This window comes from Durio zibethinus, chromosome 7, assembly GCF_047325235.1.
Source record: "Durio zibethinus cultivar Kanyao isolate XHJ-2024 chromosome 7, ASM4732523v1, whole genome shotgun sequence".
Taxonomy (NCBI): Eukaryota; Viridiplantae; Streptophyta; class Magnoliopsida; order Malvales; family Malvaceae; genus Durio; species Durio zibethinus.
In genome coordinates, this window is record NC_143168.1 from 19,911,591 (window position 1) to 19,935,169 (window position 23,579).

The following is a 23,579-nucleotide window of genomic DNA, read 5'->3' on the forward strand; positions in this document are numbered from 1 at the left end:
GGATTTTTTTACCTCTCTTGCATCAAAAAAGAAAAATGAGTTATGGACTTCCTCTTCCTCTCTGCAAGGCTAGGCTAGGTGAGGGAAATCAATGAATGGGTTTGCATTACAAAGTTAATATAGTGGATGAGGTCCCTTAACATTATCAAATATAATTGAATTATAATTGAGATTCAAATTCAAAATTTTTAATTTTAAAATTAATTTTAATATCTCTCAATTGACAATTTATCGATCATTGCTATATATAATACATATTTAATTGTAAGTCTTCCCTTGTGTTGCATGTTTGTTGATTATTCTCATAAAAACTTCCATTTCTCTCCTTTCTTTTTGCAAATCACAATGTAGCAACTCCTATTCATTGGCTAGAGCCGATAACTAAAAGAGATTTAATTTGAGTACAAGTTTTTCCTTTTTTTTTTAATTTTTATTTTTTCAGACAAAACCCTTCTGTCAAAAGGATTTTTTTTTTTTTAATTTGGTTTCCTATTTCCTTCCTTCCAAAAAGTGGGAAAGGGAATAGAATATTATTGCATTCGGATATGCCTTGTTCTTTAGAGATAAACATAATAATTTAAAATATGATATGATGATATAATACGAAAATAATATAAAAAAATACATAAATATAACATGATTTAAAAATTTTTAAAAATCATAAATAAATTTAATAAAACTAAAAAAATTATATTTTATATTTTTGTATCAACATAAATTATGCACATAATTTTTTTATATAAAATATGACACAAATAAAATATTTTACATAAAAAACTGCCTTAAAAATATAATTATGGATAGCCATTTTTTTTTCTTGAGCTAACGCGGTTTTACTATTCTCTATTTGTATAAAGCAAAAAGTATCTTATGTAAATAAAATTTCAAAATAAATTTATAGAATTAAAATTGATTATTAATTATAAGCCTTTCATTCATTATACTTTTTTTTAATGCGGTCAGAATTGCTTACAATCTTAAAGCTTTAAATCTTACAACTTCTAAAATATATTTCTAATATAAACTTCATAATTTCTACCGATGGATTAATCATGACATGATGATTCTCATTTCCATTAAAAGCCCAAATAATTATGAAATCAGCATAAAAATTAACTTATCTAAAACTGTGTTTAACCTTGTAATTTCGATCTCTAAAAAAAAAAAAAAAACTGATATTGATGAATAATATTATATAAAAAGTCCCTCTCCTATGGGCCCAAAAAAAAAAAAAAAAACACCCTCTCCTGCAAAAGACCAGCAACCTTTTTCATTGGAATCATTACTTAATTATCAAAACTGAAGATTATAACGGTTTCTCTCTTTTAGCAATCATTTTTTTTTATTTCACCTTGGATTAGTTGGTTTTAGCAATCATTACTTAATTGATGCAGTCACGTAGAAAACTACTTACTATAAAGTTTTCTAGATTCATGTATAGAAAGAAACATGCATACATATTAAGCACATACTTAATAGCTAAATTGACATCTGACCTCCACCTATATAATTTAATTTCTAAGTAGAAAATCAACTCCTTGTCTCTTCCTTGGCGAAATGTGGGCCCTCAATAGATTCTTCAGCACAACCGTGTACTCTAGCTTCTCCTCCAAGCTGATCTCATCTCCATCCATAGCCTTCCATTCAAATTTCCAAATCAAATTTGCCACAAAATACTCCAGATGAAGAAGGGCTAAGCCAAGTCCAGGACAAATTCTTCTCCCAACTCCAAAAGGCATCATCTTAATCTCCCTACTCCCTGTTATGTCAAACGCTTCACCACTACTATCATCACTTCCCAAGAACCTCTCAGGCTTAAATGCCATTGGATCCTCCCACACCTTTGGATCCCATCCCATTTCTGCCACCATGAAATTGATAGTTCCATTCTTGGGGACCAAAAATTCTCCCAGGACTGCGTCTTCTGTCACACTATGAGGCACCACAAAGTGCCCTGGTGGGTGCCTTCTTAGCCCTTCCAAAATCACTGCTTTCAAATAAGGCATCTTTGGCAAATCATCTTCTTTGACTTTTTCCTCTTCATCTCCCACAACCCCTTTAATTTCAAGCAATAATTTATCCTGAATATATGGGTATTTCACCAAATTTGCCATAATCCATTGCAAAGCGGTGGAGGTGGTATCAGTGCCACCATTAAGAAACTCAGAGGCCAAACTAACGATTTCTCCTTCATCAAGTTTCCTTTTCTCCTCTGGTAACTCCAAATCCAACAAAGTATCAACATATGCCAAAACATAATCATCACTGTCCTTGCTTAGTTTCTCCTCTTTAGCTTTCTTTCTTGCTCTTATCAAAGGAATCAGCACATCTTCTTGATTCTTACGTAGTTGAAAAAGCTGCCTCCATTGCTTACGAAGCAAAACCTTGGTCACTCTAGGCCAAAAGTTAAGTATATTGAATCTTCCAAAACCTAACAGCTCCCTTCGCATAACAGCTTCAATTTCTTTGATTTTCTCTTGAGAAAGCTTATCACCAAAACACATCAAAAGTAGCAAACAAAAAATAGCAAATTGAAAATGAGCCAAAACCTGAACCGATTCTCCAGTTTTAGCCTTTGACTCTAAATTATCAAGAAGAATTTCCAAAACCCGTTTACGTGAATGAGAATAGGACTTTATACGTGAAGGATGGAGGATTTCTGAAGTCAGATTCCGCCGCAAAAGCCGCCAGGTTGGGCCATAGGGGGCAGAGCTGATGTTATGTTGGTTGCTAGACATGATCTTATTAGTAGCAAAAGCTTCGGGCCGGTCTGAAAATAGTGAACCGCTTTGGACTAAAGCCCGATGAGCAAGGGAACGATCGGAGACAAAGATGCTGGGACGAGGACCAATGTATAGAGTGACCATGGGACCAAGCTTTGTATGGAGGCTGCGGAGGATTGGTTCGATTTCGAAGAAAGATTTTCGGAGCCATAAGATGTTGCCAATGATAGGGAATGTGTAAGGGCCTGGAGGGAGATTATGGGGAAGCGTTTTGGAAGGGTAGAAGAGATTGAGAAAGGCTTTGAGAAGAAGAGAGATGGAAATTGTGAGGAGGATGAGGAACCATGTTTCCATTGTTTGGATAAGTGGAGATGGAGTGACAAAAGAGAAAATTGGCTTTGAGTTTATCGGGTGTGTTTTGTCTTTTTCTGTGTAGCTGATTGTCCATCGCTTTAAAGGAATATCCGATTGTTGTCCTGTTTTGAATTCTGTTGGCTATTGTTTTTTTTTTTTTTTTTTTTTTGAGGATAAATGTACATTTAGCCCTTTTATTATATATTTTATATAGTTTGATATTTAAAAAAAATAAAATTTTTAGTTTGATATTTTTATTTTTATTTCATTATTTATTTTATTACTTCACACTAATGTCATTAACTCATCAATCAATGTAAAAAAATGATATGAATATTTAATAAAATATAATTATTTATCAAAAAATGTCTAATAAACCCTACATCATCAATTATCATGTTAACATTAAAAAAATTTAAACATTTTTTCCAAAAATTTTTAAAAAAATGAATTATTTAAAGAAATTATATAAAATTAAATAAACTAAAATATTTTAAAAATATAAAAACTTGAAATTTATGAATAATTAAAATTTTTATAAAATATATCAAATTTTTAATAAATAATTCAATGAAATTCAAAAAATTTTGAAAAATTCAAAAAACTAAAAATTCTAAATTTTTTAAAAAAATATAAAAATTTCTAAAAATTTTTCAAAAAAATATGAAACAATTTAAAGAATAAAAATATTAAAATATTTATGAAGAATTAAAAAAACCTAAAAATTTTGAAACAAACTACAAAAATTTTGAAAAATTAAAAGATAAAAAACTGAACAATTTAATAGAAAATCAAAGAAAAATAAAAAAATTTCTAAGAAATTCAACAAAAATATAAAAATCAAAATTTTAATTAAAATAATAATATCTTTAGTTTTAATTAGTTTTTTAATTATTTTTATTAAAAATTCATTTTTATATATTTATTGAAATTTTTTAAAAAAATATTTTGAATTTTATAGGATTTTTATTATGTTACTTAGATTTTTTATATTTCAAAAAATTTTTAAAATTTTTAAAAGTTTCAAATTTTTGAAAATTTGAAATTGTTAGAAATTTTGAAATATTTATAATTATTGAAAAACTTTCAGATTTTTTTTTAAATTTAGTTTTTTTTATTTTCATTTTTTAAGTTTTTGTCAAATTTTTTGAATTTTAAGAAAAGTTTTTATTAAAATTTTCATTTTTTGGTTTTTATAGAATTTTTATTTTTTTTATTAAAATTTTGAGATTTTTTTTAATATTTTAAAAATATTTAATATTTTTTTATAGTTTTTAAAAAATATTTTGGACTTTTAAAATTTTTTTAAAAAAAGTTCTTGAATTTTTCAATACTTTTTAAATATTAATATGACGATTGATAATATAATACTGGTTGGACTTTTTAACATGTGTCAATATCTTATTAGATTTTTATGTTATGTTAGAAAGTTGATTAATGGTATCAATTTGATATTCCAAAGTAAAATAAAATGAGAGTTAAAGTATAAAATTGACAATTTTATTTTTTTAAACGTCAAATTAATAAAAAGTATATAGTACAAAGGTAAATGAGTATTTACCTTTTTAAATTTTGAATTCATTTAATAGAGTGATGCATCTTTTTTTTTGGTAGGTTGAGGTTAATTTTTTGATTTGGCACAACTAATTATAGGTTGATATTAGTTGGATTATTGCTCAATTTTTTTTTTTTTTTTTGTTGCCACCTGTAGTGGTAGCAAACAGGCTTATTCGGATGGGTTTGGATTAAGTTATCTTTAGTTCAAATCTTTTGAATTAGGATTTATTTGAGGTTTGGATAGTTTCAAATATAGATTTTTTTGGATTTAAATTTTTTTATATTTAAAAAATTTTGAATTCGAATAATTTCAAGCTTGGATTATCTTGAGTACAAACTAATTTAAATATATATATATTATATTAATTTTGTCTTTAAATATTATTCATTATTTTTTAATCATCATACAAATTCAAATAAAAACTAAAATATTCAAAATTCACATAGGTGAATAATGGATATTATTTAAAAGAATATTATTTTGACATTAACATTTACGTAAATATAATAATATTAGATATATACCAATTGATCAAATGTTCAATTAGGATATTGAATAGTAGATATATTAAATTAATTAATATATTGCTAATAACCTAAAGTCAATAAATGTAAATGCCCTTTTTTTTATACCAACTAGATTTGTTTCATTCATTTCCCATGCAATCCAAGTTACATAAAAAGGTAAGGAATTTCTCCATACCCTATGATCACTTGAGGAAAGTGCTTCCCCAGCCAGCTCATGAGCTATTTTATTAGCTAATCTTCTAATAAACTTAAAAAATCAAAACTGAAAGCTATTCGTTAATGACTTGATGTCTTATATCACATTTCCACCTGCAAAACAAGGACTACTATCACCAACTATTTCTCTTTCCCCTCGACATTCTATATTCCTTGGTTGATAGCCAATTGCATGCCCCATCTTATTGCTATCACCTCTGCACATAAGGCCACAATATCCTTTTCTCCACCATAGCATGCTGACAAAAGAACATTACCTTTTGAATCCCTAATCACAGCTCTCAGTCCTACTTCTCTGGCTTGCGTTTTTAGTGATGCATCTACATTCAGCTTAACCCTGCCATTCTCAGGTGTTCTCCATGTTTCCTGCTGAGATATTTGTTGAATGGGTGAGCTTTGATTATCCCTTGGTGATCCTTCTGTTAGCAGACTCTTGCCCCTTCGCAACAGGTTTGCTGGTTTATGCACTTCATCTGTTGAAGACATTCATTCATGTTTTTCCATAACAACCATGTAGTGATCATCCTCTCCTCTCTATCCTTTACCTGGCTTGAGAGAATCGGTAGGTCTTGCTAGAATTGTCTCCCATCTCCATGAAAAGTCAGAGTACTCACATCATGTTGTACCAATGCCCAAACTGTCTGACTATAGTGATTTTCAATAAGAGTATGATACCTGATTCCTGTGCTTTCCCGCATACTGGAGAGTTAACTTCTACCGTCATACCTTTCCTTTGCAACACTTCCTTTGTTGGCAGAAAACCATGCAAAAGCTCCCAAAAGAACAGCCTCACTTTTGGTAAGACATGTGCCGTCCGCACCAAGTTCCATATAGGATGTCTTTGGTTCCTATTTGGTCCCTCTCTTCCAAGTTCCCCTCTAGCTCTAAAGTAAGCGCTTTTTGCTGTGAAGTCTCTCAACTGAGAATTCAACCATGTTGAGGTATCCCTCGTGCTATGTTTGCTCAGTGGTATACTCCCAATTCTTTGTACATCCTCTGGAGAGAACAAATCATTGAACATTTCCATTTTTCACTGTTTGGTGTCTTGGAAAATGAGATCTGCCAGCTTCAATGGTGTAGGCTATTGATCCATAGGATGATTCACCATATAGCTTGGCCACTTATCCACCCACTTTTCTCTCCAAACCTCCATTGAGTGCCATCCCCTATCCTCCAACGTGATTCGTTCTTTAGAACATTTCTTCCACCAAAGGCTTCTCCATAGATTAGATGGAGACTCCCCTTGACTAGCATGTAAGAAGGAGATTTTTGGGACCGAAGTATCTTGCCTTCAATACCTATGGCATAAGGAGTCCTTGTTGTGGATTAAATGCCACCTTTGTTTGGCCAACAAGGCCAAGTTAAATGCTTCAAGGTCTCCAAAACCAAGTCCCTTATCCATCTTGGAGCATGATAACACCTCCTATCTACACCAAAGAATCTTTCGTTTATCTGCCATATCCCCGCACCGGAAACTTGCTATTAGAGAAGTGAATTTGTTGATGACACCTTTAGGTAGCTTAAACATGGACACGATGTATGTTGGGATGGCTTGGGCCATAGATTGGACAAGCACCGCCGTTCCTGCCTAGGACAGCAGCTTACCTCACCACCCTTGCACCTTAGCCCACAACCTATTAAGAATGGGGCGACACATCAGTAGCTTATCCCTGCCAAAAGCCATAGGGAATCCCAGGTACAGTCCATTTTTCATCAGTTGATTTATTCCCAAGCAGTCCATGAGCATTCCTCTAAGTTCTAACCCCACATTTGAGCTGAAACTACTGCTGATTTACTGATATTCACTTTCTGGCCAGAGGCAGCTTCATACTCCCTCAATATCATCAACAAAGTTTGCCCTTCATGCTCGCTTGCTCCTACAAAGAATATGCTGTCATCTGCAAACAGGAGATGCAAAACCCTTTGAGCTTCCTTTGAACCTCACCCCCTCGAATCCTCCTATCTATTTCAGTTTTGAAAAGGTGCCTTGACAAACCTTTAACACAAATGATGAACAAATAAGGTGACAATGGATCACCCAGTCTTAGGCCTCTAGAGGGAATAATCTTACCACATTGCTGGCCATTTATCATAACCGAATATGAAACCGTACGTGCACGTCATCGCCATAGAGATCCATCTTTTAGAAAAACCCAACCTCCTCATTACCACCTCAAGGTAATGCCAATCCACCCAATTATAAGCCTTACTCATATCTACTTTAATAGCCATCTGACCACCTCTTTCCTTACACCTATTGCTCATAGACTGGAGAGTTTCAAAGGCAATCATGGCATTATCAAATAATGACCTTCTGACCATAAACAAGCTTTGAGTGTCACTAATGATTTTGGGTAGTATTTTTTTCATCCTATTAGCCAGTTTGTAAAGGACATTGCATAAGCTTATGGGTCAATAGTCACTAGATAAGCAGGGAGACTTATATTTAGGAATCGACACCAGGTTAGTTTGATTTATCCCTTGGATTGCTAGGTCCCCGTTGAGGCACGTTAAAATAATACATGCTACGTCCTTGCCAACAATATGCCAATACCTCTAAAGAAGCAGGCATTCATCCCATCCGGACCTGGGGTTTTCCCTAGGTTCATTTGGTCAAAAGCCTCTTTTATTTCCTGTTCGTTGAAATCCTGCCCCAGTTTATTGTCCATTTCATCCGTTACTTTTCTTTGTACCACCTCACAGAAGCTTTCGGCCCCTGCGATTTTGCCTGACTTGTAAATATCCACGACGAACCGTAGAAACACCCCTGCCACCTCACCTTGTTGATCATACACTTGCCCCGTTTCATCTTGTATTTGACATATGGTGTTATTTCTACGGCACCTCGACGCCAAGCAATGAAAGTACCTGGTATTGCGATCCTCATCCCGAAGCCACATTTCTTTTGCTCTTTGCCTCCACATGATCTTTTCTTGGGGCAACGTGGGGCAACAATCTCCCCAGCTCTCGTTGCCCTTTATCATAATGCGTTGTCCCTTGATCTATAACCTCAATTTCCTTTTTCAGCTGCCTTATTCTCATTTTGAGGTCCCCTACCTTGTATTTGTTTCAGTATTGTAGCCTTCTTTCTCATCCATGCAAAACCTCACGAACTCCGATGTTTGTAGGTCTTCCCCTCTTCCATTACTCGTCAATAATCTGCTCACGTTCTTATACTCTGTCCATAAGTTCTTGAAACAGAACTGTTGCTTACATCTATTCGATGAAAGGCCCTTTTAAACCAAGTAGAAAAGCAAAGGTGGGTGGTGTGACGTGGTAGACACTAGATGCCTCGCCAAGACAGAAAGGAACAGACTCAAAAAAGATGCAGTGTATAGTCCTGTATCCAATCTTTCCAGTGTTTGTTCTCCCTCACACCTTCTGGCCCATGTAAACTTTGGCCCCATAAGAGGAATCTCCAAGAAGTCATAATAATCGATTACTCTTTTGAAATTTTCTATTTGCCAAGCTGGACTATTATTACCCCTTAGTTTCTCCTCATCTCTAAGCAGCTCATTGAAGTGACCTGCATATAGCCAAGGTAACTGGCTTTGATCTCTCAACTTTCTCAGCAAATCCCATGATTCCATTCTTTTATAAGTTTCTGGGTTGCCGTAAAACCCTGTAAATCTCCATTCCTTTTCATTCCTTGCCACAATCACTTTGACATCAATATGCGATGGAGATAACGAGAGCGAAGTGATATCCACATTCTGCGACCACTTCAGCGCCAATCCTCCCCTGCGCCCTGCACCGTCTACTGCAATACCATTTGCAAAATCCAACTTCATTCTTAACCATTCCATTTTGTTCCTTTTCCTATTTTTCTCAGAAAGGAAAACGAATTAAGGCTTTTTTTCTCTGACCAGGTTGACCAGTTCATGAACTGCATGGGGTGCCCCTAACCTCCTGCAGTTCCTCACTAGAAAACTCATGGTTTTCGGCAGGGTTAGCCCTCCATGCCAACCTCTGCCGTTAACTTATCATTCACCTTTCCACTGTTTTCTTTTTCATATCACTTTTTCATTCTCTTCCTTGGCAGTCTCTCACTGACCCCTATCACTGCTTGATTCTCATTTGCCCGTTTGATGCCTACATGTTTCTGCTAAAGTGCATGGGAAATCCTTGTCACGTTGCCTCCATTCTATCTTTTCCATCTATGGTCTTGTCTAGCCACTTGGATGGGTACTTCCGTAAATGGGCTTCTTTCAAACATCTCATTACACCAAGTCTGATTTAACCTCGAGCCCAAATTTTCACCTTCCTTCACTATAGGATATCTACTAATATTCCTCTAATTCTCGTTTATACTATGATCGGATTGAGAGGAAGGGAAGTAAAGGAAAGAAAAAGAAAATAAAAAAAAGTAATGAAAATAATATATATTTTTTTATTTAGATAAATTTTTAATTTAAAAGAAAAAAAAGAGATGACAATTTAATAACTTTTAGTTTCTTTTATAATCCTCACTTTTTAATATACTAATTTAGGAGAAAAATTAAGAAAAGAAAAGATTATTATATCTATATTTTTATTATGATATTAGGTTTAACTATATAATTGATATTTCCTACTAAAAGAATTTCTTTTTATAAGCATTTTATATAACATAATAATTTATAAATAATTTATAATTTTTCAAATCTTAATAATAAAACAAGTCAAATTATTGTCAAAATAAATTAAAAGGATGAATTAAATACAAAATTAAAAGTAAATTAATAACTAATTAATATATCTTATCATATTAAATATGTTCAATTTTGTTTAAAAATATTTGTTTATACAAGCTAGGTAACATAAATATATATTGATATATTATATGTTATTTTATAAAAAAAAGTTATAATTGAAAAAAATATTATAATAAATTATTTAATTTTCTTTTTTTTATTTATCTAAATAATAGTTATTAGAATTCATTTCTTTTTGTTATTTTATTAATTTTACTTATTCAAATAAGAGGTACATATACCTTTTCTTTTCTTTTAAAAAACTTTCCTTTGCTTTCCCCTATATATATATATATATATATATATATAAATATATATATATCCAGACATACTATTAAAGTTTCATCCTTGTCCCCATGAATGTGCCTTGAATAACGAAATCTATCAAGATCCCCTCTCTTTGATCCCGTAGTGCTCTCCGTTGAAACATCTTGTGCCATTTCATCCTTCTATGAATTTACCATTTTGCCCATCCCTGATTGTTCACTGCCCTCGTTCTCATTTCCATTCTCCTTCGATCTCGTTGTGCTTTTGAGGATTTTCTGCTAAGCATCCTTCCCTGTATTCTGGACATGGTGCATTGGAGTTGTTTTAACATGATTTGATAACAACTTCATTTCCTCAGCCTTCAGCCATTCCCCATTTTCTCTTTTAACTTTGTTTGCAGTCTATCTCTCTCTATGGCAATTTCATATTCGAACTCTACATGATCCAGTCTCCCACAAACGTAGAAGAAATTTGAGAGACGTTCATACTTGAAAGATACCATCAGTTGATCATCCTCTCCTAGGGAAACTTTTAAGCATCGCTTCGACGGTTTTTCCACGTTAAGGTTAACCCTTATCCGTAAAAACCGACCCCATGCAGCCTCCTCCTGGCCATGATATCAACCTCTTCCACTTCCCCAATTTACTCATTCAGCACTATTTCCACCTTCTCGTTCCTTAAACCTAGGGCGAGACCATGCACTTGGACCCAAAATGGACACCACTTCATACAAATTGATTCTAGAGGGACTAAACCATTAAATTCCTTGAACATCATTAACGCCAGATTAAAAGACCTGGGCTGGCTTGTAAGAACCCTATCTTTTTTGCCTTCATTGCAGAATTGGAAAAGAAAAAGTTTGTCTCCAACCTCTTGGATCTTCAAACCCTCTGAGACCCTCAAGACTTTGATAAATACTCTTTCGATGGTCTCCCTGTTAATCCCTTTTTTAGACAGACTTTTCTCTAATTGGCAGTTTTTCCCCCTCGCCAATGTAAATGTCACCCGGTCCTTCTCGATCTTTACCTCGTTTAATTCTTCCTCCGAAAGCGACAACTTCTTCCACATCTCCTCAAGCTTCTCCATCTTGTATATTATAGTCAACCAGAAAAACAGACCTTCCGCGAGTCTGCTATGTAAAACTAAACGAAAAACTTGCCGCAATAAGGACACAAACTCCCACTAAACTTTAGGTCAACCCAAAAGTTCAAGCATAAGGGAGACTTCGTATAGGAATTTTTTTTTTGTAAGAAAAATCTGAGGTAAACTGCTTAGTTTTTCATATTAGGGTAAGATGTGTCGTACTTGATAGTACCTGATAGTCTAAGAGAAGTGATTATAAGTCGTGCATTCGAGATGACCTCAACAAGTGATCACCGACAAAACTTGAATCCAAGATTTCTTTGTCGAAGAAAACGAACCTAACCGATTGAACCAACCACTTAGTAATAAAGTCTACAATCAACAAATGTAAATTACTTAAAATATAATTATCTTTAATATCAATAAAGTATAAAATTAATTGTATTAAAAATATTACTAGTATAGCATACTGTTAAGTTATACTTAATTTGCTATCAATAATAATTTATTATATTCTCACTTAAATTTACTTTAATTTGCTATCAATTATAATAATAATTAGTAGAGTATACTGTTAAGTTATACTTTAATTTACAAATGACTATCAATATTTTAATTTACTATTATAATATACTGTTAAGTTATACTTTAATTTAATATCAATAATAATTAATTCTACTTTAAGTTATAAATTTACTAGTATAGTGTACTGTTAGGTTATACTTTAATATAGTATCAATATAAACATGCTTTAATAGAATCTTAAGTTTTATGCTGCAGAACTAACATTTACTTATCAGCTTTTATATCTGCTGGACGCTACTGAGTCTATTCTATTGGATTACATGCACTTGGAGTTCATGTTTGTCGAGCAACAGGACAAGAATTGGCATTTAGATTCAACAATAATCTCTGTTATGAATCTTCGTCTTTTATCACATTAATGTCCTTAGAGCACTATTTTTGTTGCTACATGCTTTTTCCATGCCCAATTCATGTCCATGTACATGCACTCTTGGTTGCAATAAAAATGTCAATGATAATTTTATTTGTTCAGCATTCTATTCTTATCTATTTTATGTATAATTATATATGCACACACATTCAGTATACTAATCTTGATGTCAAGGTAAATGGATAGTTTTTCTAGAATTTCCAAAATTTCAAGTAGTGAAAGTGAGAGGCTACGGGCCCCTCACAATTCTAATTTCCAAAAATAAAAAAATATATACCTAAAAAATTGAGTAAACCTTAATATCATATCAGAAGTCTAAGTCTATTAGTCCATTCCTAAGTCTAAAGCCAACAACGCACCCCTAGCTTTTCTTTCTTAAATCTACTTTCTCCAGTCCCACCCCTCTTTCTTGAGTTTACTGCCATGAGCCTTCATCAGCAAACTCCCAACTGACGGTAACCCTCCCAACTAGCGATAGCAACGAAGCCCAATGGCAACAACAAATCTCTCGAGCAGTAACAGCAGGTTTGATTGATTATATCTTTATGTTTCATTCATCCTCTATTTTATTTTATTTTTTGCTGAAGCTAATCAAGTTACATGATGCTGCAGATAAGCAAAAAAAAAAAAAAAAAAAGAAACGACAGTATGTTAAACTCTGATATGTAGAGTAACGTGTTTGCATGTTACTGATGGCTTGTTTAGAGGTTTTCTAATGGCCTTTCTTTCTAATAAAATAGACATGTTTGCATGTTACTGATGGGTTGTTAGTAACTTTGGAATGTTATTTGAATTTCATGTTGTCATACATTTAATTAAATTTCCTAAAGATTTAAAAATGCAACATTTCAAAGTTACAATACATTTAATTATTGCCTAAATAAATTTGAAGTTATTCATCATAGTGAATTATATACATTAGGCTCAAACTATACTCTTTCTATATTAGATTAAATGGCATAATCATGGAGTTTTAATTGGGTAATCCATGGAATGCAAGTCTGATGTTCTAGCTTGGGAAAAAATTAAAATTCAATTAACTAATAATGTATTTGTGCGATTTTTAAATTGTGTTATACTACTACCATATAATACTTAGCACATGCAATTAATATACTTGTATGATTTATTTTTATTATATATATATTATAGTATTTGCATTATTCTTCAAACAGGTTTGATGGGATTGATCTATCTTAATTTTTTCTTCAATTACATGTGGAATCAAACTCTAGTGGTGATTATGGCCCTAACATCATAGGTTGCTCCATGATACCTACTTCTACTTCTAATTCTTCAAAGAGTCAAAAAAAAAAAAAATCTAATGTTAGACTATTTTTGTTTCGCTTGATCCTAAAGAACAGTTGGTATATCGAGAAAAAAAATGATACCGAAAAAGGAGCTAAAAGCAAGTTCTGTAGGATTGTTATGATTGGTGGGTCTTATTCAGGTACGTCTACTATGTGTTGGCATATGGATATAACAAAATAGAAATTTCTAATGAGGATGTGGGTGGAAGTAAAAAAATAAAACCGCTTGTTACTTGTGAAATGATTGCTGAAAGTGTGATTGCTCATAGATATACGTTAAACTTAGAGCCTTTCATTCCTATTTGAATAATTATTTCAAACCTACTTGTAGAAATACTTGTAAGGTTGATTGCTTGAAACTACAAAATAAAATGAAAGAAAAAGTTAAATCTAGTATAGAGAAAATTTTAAGTAGAATTTCTTTGACTGACGATATGTTGACATCTTGTACTACTGAGGGATATTTTTGTTTAACTACACATTTTATTGATGATGATTCAAAGTTATGTAGCATAATTTTGAATTTTTGACATGTACCACCTTCACATACTGCATTTCTTTTGAATAACAAGATTTATGATTTACTGAAAGATTGGGGAATTGAGAAAAAAAATTTAGCATTACTTTGTATAATGGTAGCAATATGGATAGCATGCAAAACCTTTTATGTGGCCATCTTGATCAACAAGGTGCATTGCTATGTCTTGGAAAATTTTTTTCATATTCGTTGTATAGCTCATATATTGAATCTTATTGCTTAAAAGGATTTTTCAATCATTAATGAACCTTGAAAAAGGTAAAAGAAAGTGTAAAATATGTGGAAGGTTCTAAAGCAAGAAAGGTCAAGTTTCATGAATTTGTAATTCAATCAAATTTGAATTATTCAGAAGATTGTGGTTGGATGTGATAATTAGGTGGACCTCTACATATTTGATGTTAAATAATTTTTTTTTTTTCGTGAAGCTTTTAAGAAGTTGAGTTTGTTAAATGGAAATTACAATATACTTCCAAGTTCTGAAGAATTTTTTTGGATTGATAAGGTTTCCAAGTTTTTGAAACCTTTTTTCTGAGATTAACACTTTGTTTTCAGGAAGAGACTACACCACTGATAATTTATATTTTAAAAATGTATGGCAAATTCAAAAAAATATTTGAAATATCCTTGTTTTAAGACCCAATCATAGTACCAATGGCAAAAGAGATATCTTTAATCATCGTTTTAAGTTGCAAAATTTGCAATAACTTTTGTCAAAATTGGGTAATGGATATGAAAACAAGTGGCTGGATTTTCTGGAAGAATAGAAGCTACTTTTCAAGGACTATGAGAATAAGAATCATTTTCACTCATCTATGACAATTAATGATAGTGATCAAAGTAACCAAAGAAAAGTTTCTGAAGAAATGAGTGTAAGTTTAATAAGTATTTTATTTTCAGCCAAAAGTTTTATACAAATAGCTTTAGTTATAAGATTATTACTTATTTCTTAGATAACAAGTAATAAAGGTTTTTTCTTTTAGTTTAAGTGTACATTTGTTATTATAATTTGATATATGGTCTTCCTTTATTTTATTATTATAGGGATTTAAAAGTTATAACACTAGATCTATTTCACATAAATCAAAGTTGGATGTCTCTTTAGATGAAGCAAGAGAAGATTGTGAGAAGCAAATTGATGTTCTTGATTATTGGAAGAAATATAAATTTTGATATCCTATCCTTTCACTCATGGCCAAGGATATATTAAGTATTCCAATTACCACAATTGCCTCTTAATCAGCATTTAGTATGCATGGTAGAGTTATCAATAAATGAAGAAATTATCTTAAACCCTATAATTCAAAAATATTGATTACCACTCATAGTTGGTTGCACAAATACGATGTGACAATTAATTAAGCTAGTAAGATTTTATTGTCATTGACTATATTTTATCAAAATTTTTTTAATGATTATATGATTATATTTATATATGTTATTAGATGAAGAAGAAAATGAATAAAATTTATCACACTTTTTTTCTTTTATAATTATTTTATCTTTTAACCTTAACTTTATAATATTTTCAATCCGTTATTATACTTCATAATTTTTTTTTTATCTTTTTATTTAACTTACAACTAACGATTTGACTGATAGAATGACCGGTTCATTATAGTTATCAAAATATAGAGATCAATATGTTAACTTTTTAATTTTTAGGGATTAAAATGATATACACCTTAAAATTTAAGGACCATAGAAGTAATTTAGCCGTTATAATTTCAAGTTTGCAATTCAAATTACTTACCTTCACGTTCACGCATGCATATACATGAAATTAAGTTTTATAATCTTTATCATATTTTTCTATTCTTATAAATTGTCTAAAAAGATACGAGCCTCTTTGCTCCGGATAGATCTTCTAAAAGATTTACTGTTGGTGAGATGTTCTAAAAATGTAGTAAAGATAAGTTAAAATCTCCAAACTCTTATTTTTTTATTATAATCAACAAAAAATTTGAGTTGAAATTAAACTCTGAACTATAATTTAAAAATTAATGAAGTTATTATTTTTTTTATTACAATTAATTAATTTCATATCTAATATTTATATGCATTGAATTAAGCTCTTAATTATTTGGATAAAAAAATTAACATTATTAATTTTTTGTAAATTAAGATAAAATTTTATATGATATCAATAAAATATGTAAAAGTTTGCCAAGTGACGCAACTAATATATGTAAAAATTAAATAAAATAAACTTTCTTTTTTCTTCTTTTCTATTTTCTATGTTCCTCTCTTTTTAAAATCTCTCTAAAGATTCAATTGATTATAATTAAGTGATTAATTAAATTTTATCACATAACTAACTTAAGTTCATTTAAGGGTTCAATTGATTTGAACTAAAAAATTAAGAGTATAATTTATTATAATAAATGTTAAGAATTTAAGTGATTATTAAATTATAATTCAATAGTATTTTTTATCTTTTAACCTAAACTTTTTTATAAGCTAAGCGAAACACTCACATAGTCTAATTAGTTTTAGACTTGTGTAAGGTAGATCTCTTTACTCTATATATAACATACATACTAAAATTAGAGAAGATAAATAATAATGAAAAATGACATTGAATGTGGGAGAAGAAAATAGAAATATAAGGAACCATAAGATAAGAAAAGCAAATAAACATTAATAATATTTGTGGTTCTAAAATTGTTGTATTCGAATTTAAACTCATCTTAGTATACATTTGTAGCTTGCTTATATTTATAATTAAATTTGCGTAACTTCGCATTTACTTTAGTCATAGGTGCATGTTTTAGTTAAGCTCAAAGAGTTGAGTTATCATCATCTTCAAATCAAAAAATAAATAAATCTGGGAAGATGGTGGGGTTAATAAGGGGGGATTCTTAATGTTGGATTGCTTTTAATGAGTTTAGGGTTAGGGTATAGACTTATCAGTTATCATTTGATTTTGGGTTTCAATCATTGAGGAAATTATATATATATATATATATATATATATTGCTCAATAAATGCAAAAGGATAATGTACCGCGAAGCATGGAACAGGGGAACCTTTCTCCTTTATAAGCTTAAAATTCTTTTTTTTATATCCAAAATTTTACACGGAGAGACTACCTCATTTCAACGACTGGTACAGACCGCGTAAAATTCAATATATATAGGTATAAAACATTTTTTTGGACTCCAGCATACAGGAATTTTCACTTTATCTTTAATGCTCTTTCATTTAATAAAAAGGAACAATATTTTCCTTCAATAATTTTTCCTTTGTTCTTTAGGTGGATAATGTATCTTTTTTTTTTTTTATTTCAATCGAAAACCATTATCTTTTTCCATCTCTTTTGCTTGTCAAAATCAGAATGAGAGAAACCATAATTACTAGTATTTTTTTTATATATTGAAAATTTAAGCACCAATTTTATCTTAAATATAAATTTGTTTATATTATTATTACTATTATTATTCTTTTTAAAAAAAAGAAGAAAGTAAAAAAAAAATCTTTTGTTTCAACTTGGCAGTTAAAATTAAGCTACCAGAGTAATCTTTTTTCTCCCTAACATTGCCTAACTTGACAGTTTAAAATTCGGTGACCAAAAGTCACTGGATAAACCTCTAAATTTTTCACAAAAAAATCCTAAGAGATCTGGGATTTGAATCCTAAAAACTCTATAAGTAGAGCTAATTTCTACAAAATAGAGAATAGAGAGGAAAAAAAAAAAGGAAGTCTAGGGGTTCTGCAAAAAAAAAAAACAAAAACAATCACAGTCCTTTTGAGGAGGAACTAACAACAAATACAAAAAAAATTCAAAAACAAAAAAGGGACCCCCGAGAATGAAATTCTCGATCTAGGAGATTTGAGATTTTTTTTTGAAAAATTTGGGTTTCAAAGAGTGTTTAGAAAACAAAAGGGATCAGTTTGGGATTTTTTAAGAAATTTTGAAATTTTTTTAGGTCGTTGAATTCTGGAAAACTTTGAATTTTCTAGCGACCTTTGAGGATTTTTGCAACCGAAATCTAGATTCATCGCTAGAATTTGGGAAACTTTGAACTTTCCGATGTCAGTTGAAGATTTTGGTCACTGGTGCATAGCAATGATCAGCCAAAATCTGGGTTACTATAGTGGCCGATGAGAAGGACTGGGGTTTTAGATAGAGACTTCGAGGTAAAGAGAGAGAGGAAAAAGAAAAAATAAAAAACAAATGGAAACAAGCCTTTTATAAGCACTTCAAAATGACATCGTTTTAGTCGTCTAACATGCTCCCAACTAGTGCAGGATCCATCCATCAACCCTGCACTAACTTGACCTGTTTGGCATATTTTCCTTTTTTTTTATTTTTTGTTTTTGATTTTTATTTTATTTTTAGGTTATTTTAGGTTATTTGTTTATTTATTTGTTTATGTTTTTTATTTAGTTTGTTGATATTATTGTTGTTGTTGTTATTATTATTATTATTATAGAAATAAATAAATAAAATGAAAAACAGAACTAAAATAAAATATGGACTTAAGAAATATATAATATACAAAAAAAATTATTAATAATAATAACTATTTAAGGAAAATAAAATTTTATTGCAAGCAAAAATATTATTTAAATTTCACCAAAGTGTTGGGATAGTTTAAAATATAATTTTTGCTAATAATAATAATAAATTATAAAACAATAAATAAAATAAAAAATGAAAAATTGTTTAAGTGAATCTTTTAAATGTAATTTTTAGAGAAAGCTAAAAGAGTTTAGTTTTCTTTAATTATTGCAAGTAAAAATAAATTTTCAGATTTCACCATAAAGTTGGAATAATCTAAAATTATTTTTACTAGAACAAAGGTTTATTTAAACAATGTAAAATAATAATAAAAATAAAAATGAAATAATAATAATTGATATTTTGAATAAATATTTTTAAAAAATGTAAAAAATTGAAAGAGTTTGATTTTTTTAATGCAAGTAAAAGATTAATATTTTTAAATTTCGTCGATGAGTTAGGATAATTTAAAATTTTTAAATAATATAATTAAAAAATAAAAAATAAACAATAATAAAAAAATAATAATCATAATAAAAATTAATTAATTAAATCCCTTAATTATCACAAAAAATAATTTTTATTTAAGATCTCATCAGAAAGTTGAGATGATCTTAAAACTTGTTTAAAATTTTTAAGATTTCATTGAAGAATCAGGATAATCTTAAATTTTATTTAATAAATTTTGGAAACTCATCAAAAAGTTGGGATGTTCCTAAAATTATTTTAATAAATAAATAAAATATCTTATGATGATTACGAAAACTTTGTGAATGGTCAATTTTTTCAAAATATTTTTAAAATAATGATTTTTTATAAATTTTGACAAAACGTTGAAGAATTTATAAAATATGAAATAATAATTATAATATTAATTTTATAGCAAATAAATATTTTTTAAATAAATTTTAGGAAATTAAATTTAAATATAAAAAAGATCGCATTATCAAAATTATAGGATTACATATGTTCAATTCATATCGTTTCTCAAACGAGCAACATGAAAGTGCTAATACCTTCCTCACTCATAATTGTACTTCTGGACCTCACATTGATTTTGCAGACCTAAACTTCTTGTAGTAAATCTTAATTAATTTTAAGATTTTTACTAAATGATGATATTTGGGTGGCTAATCACACCCTGTAAAAAGATTGATGGTGACTCTAAAAATTTTCACCAAGTTAAGCGATTGAGTCCTCCTAGACAAAAAATCATTATAACAGCTTGACGACTCCACTGGAAACACTTGAAAGTCAAGCAAAAAATTAACCATGTGACATCCAAATTTTGATTTTATGGTCTTTTCGATATTTAATTTTAATTTCTTATCTCATCTTAGAATAAAAATAAGAAACAAAAGTGAAAATTTGATGGATTCATCTAGTTTTATTATGTTATTTTATTTGTATATTGTTGTTAATTATATTATTGATGTTACTTTAATTAATAATTGTTACATTCCTTCACACATACGTACATTTGCATTCATGCATGAGCTCTATGCTTGGGCTCCTAAATCTATCCCTTTTTAGAAAAGAATAGAGTACTTATCTTTTCATAAGGTTATAATGCCTCTGCTTAGGCTAGCGAAATACTTTCACTCAAGTTAAACCCTTTCCATCTATAGTTCATTATGAGTGAAGATCGAAGGCCTGACTAGTCCAGAGTGGATGATAATGAGGATCAATTTGGAAACTTTTTTAGCTTATGTTAATTATTAAACTATGCATATAGTGAAACTTAAGAAACCAACCTTAGATAGGGCCATACCATATTTTGTATATTGTACCCAAAATTAGGACACATATGGGAATATTTATTATAATATGATTACTAACCTTATTTTGTTTTGCTCTATTTTTGTTTCATGATCATGCATCATCATTAATACTTGCATACGGGATGTGTTTGTCAATATACTAATATCAGTCAAAAGAGTTTTAGTCTTACATTGAAACACCATCATGATATTCTCAGCTTCGAAGTTCACTGTAAGTGAAAAGACCAATGTAGTGATAACTCTATCATTAGAAGCCCAAAGTAGAATGGAAAACTATCTAAAAGAATATGAACAAGAGATTTTACCTGAAGAAATCAAATTGGGACTTCAACAAAATGACATCTTTGAGTTGGTTGAGATTTGGCCTTGTGTGACAACTCTTAGAAAGATGGCTTTCGAGGAAAAATATAGTCATATTACTTTACTTCTTAAGGTGTCTATGGAATGGATGACATGATTACCAAATTCTGTGAATAAGAAAATCATGTGACTAATCTCAGAAAGTTATTTAAGAGATTAAGAAAGTTTAAGCTTAAACTCAATATAGCTAAATGCACTTTTGGTGTAACCTTAAGAAAATTATTGGATTTATTATTAGTAAAAAAAAGAATAGAGGTGGATCCAGATAAGATACGTACCATCCAAAAGCTACCACCTTCATGCATACAAAAAGAAGTAAATGGATTTTTAGGGAGATTAAATTATATCGCTCATTTCATTTTCTAACTTATAGCCTAATGTGACCTCTATTCAAGATTATTCGAAAATATAGGTCAGAAGAAGATGATAAAGATTGTCAAATAGAATTTGAAAAAGTTAAAGAATATTTATCAAAAACAACAATATTAATGCCACTTGCCTCTGAAAGACCTCTTATCTTGTATTTGATAATGCATGAAAAATCAATGGGATGTATTTTGGGGCAACATGATGAAACAGGAAGGAAAGAACAAGCCATTTACTACTTAAGTAAAAAGTTTACTGATTATAAGTTCAAGTATTCACCATTGGAATAGATGTGTTGTGCACTAGCTTGGATGGCTCGTTGGCTCAGACAATACATGTTGTATCATACCACTTAGCTTGTTGTAAAACTAGATCCAATCAAGTACATCTTTAAAAAGTCTTCATTGTCGAAAAGAATAGCAAGATGGTAAGTGTTACTTTTTGAATATAACATTGTATATGTGTCCCAAAAGGCAATCAAAGGAAGTGTTATTACTAAATTTCTTATAAAATGTCCTTATAAAGATTATGTGCCTGTAACATTCGATTTCTCATATGAAGACTTAATGTCTGTACTGCACATAGATAAAGAAAAGCATAATGAAGATATATGAAGATGTATTTTGATAGTATATCAAATGCTTTAGAGCATGGTATAAAAATAGTTTTGATATCTCTAGAAGGAGATTACTACCCAATCACTATAAAACTAAGTTTTGTTTGCACCAATAATGTGACAAAATATAAAGCATGTGTTTTGGGTCTTCAAGTTGCTATTGAAAGAAAGGCCTATATATTGAAAGTTTATGGAGACTCTGCCTTAGTCATGTACTAATTGCAAGGAGAATGAAAAACCAGATAGTCAAAGTTGGCTTTATACCAAAAGTACATATCAAAACTAATAAAAAAATTTGAGAATATTTGGTTTCATCATTTACCCAAAGAAGAGAATCAGATGGCTGATGCTTTGGCTATATTGATAGCAATGTTCAAGTTAAATAAAAATACCAAAATCTAATCCATTAAATTGAGCTTGCAAGAGAAACCAGCTTACTGTTCAAATGTTAAGGAAGAAGTTAATGAAAAATGATAGTATTTTGACATATTACAATATGTTAAGCATCAGGAATACCTAGAGCACATATCAGAGAATGAAAAAAAAAACTTTAAAAAAATTGGCAATGAGTTTTTTTCTAGATGGAGAAATTTTATATAAGAGAAATTAAAACCAAACACTATTAAGATGTGTGAATGCTGTTGAAGCCAAAAAGTTACTAGAAGAAATCCCTAAAAATATTTCTGAACCTCATGCAAATGGCCACATGATGACTAAGTAAATTATGAGAGTAGGATACTATTGATTGACAATGAAAAAAGATTGCATCGAATATGCTAGAAAATGTCATAAATGTCAAATTTATATAAACAAGATTCAAGTTCTTTCAACATCCTTACATGTTATGTCAACATCTTGACCTTTTTCTATGTGAAGAATGGATGTGATAAGACTCATTACACTAAAAGCTTCAAATAGAGATCGATTCATTCTAATGGTAATTGACTAATTCACAAAGAAGGTAAAGGCAGCTTCATATGCTAATGTGACAAAAATGGTAGTTTGCAAGTTTATCAAGATAGAAATCATATATCAATATAGCCTTCCAAAAAGAATCATTTCGGATAATACTCTTAATTTGAATAATAACATGATGACTGAGATCTAGACTTAATTCAAAATCAAACACCACAAATTAGCACCTTATCGTTCAAAGATGAATGGGGCTGAAGCAGCCAATAAGAACATAAAAAAATTATTAAAAAGATGATAAATGTGTATAAAGATTGACATGAAAAACTATCATTTGCATTTCATGCTTATTGAACTTCGATTCGTATATCTATAGAAGCTACACCATTTTCATTGGTATATAGGATGGAGGTGATGTTACCCGTTAAAATTGAAATTCTTTCCTTATGTGCTCTCATGAAAGTTGAGTTGGAAGAAAATGAGTGGGTTTGTACTCGTTATGAACAGTTGAATCTTATTGAAGAAAAATAACTAGCTGCACTTTACTATGGTTAACTGTATCAAAGAAGAATGATGCAAGCTTATTACAAAAAAGTTCACCCATGATAATTTTGACAGGAAAAATTAGTATTGAAAAAGATATTTTCTAACCAACAAGATCCTTAAGAAAAATAAACTCTTAATAGAGAAGGCTTATATGTGATGAAAAAAAGTATTTTTTTTTGGTAAGGCACTGATCTTGGCAAGAATGGGTAGGGATGATTTGCCAAATCCAGTCA

The 23,579-nt window shown here is 30.3% G+C and overlaps 1 pseudogene across 1 annotated transcript; it reads right to left on the reverse strand.

Annotated features, from left to right (window-relative positions):
- Positions 1 to 1,410: 1,410 nt before the first annotated feature.
- On the reverse strand, positions 1,411 to 3,214 carry LOC111276932 (cytochrome P450 89A2 pseudogene; annotated as a pseudogene). The gene has a single exon (XR_016343587.1). The product of XR_016343587.1 is annotated as a cytochrome P450 89A2 pseudogene (transcript).
- Positions 3,215 to 23,579: the final 20,365 nt, after the last annotated feature.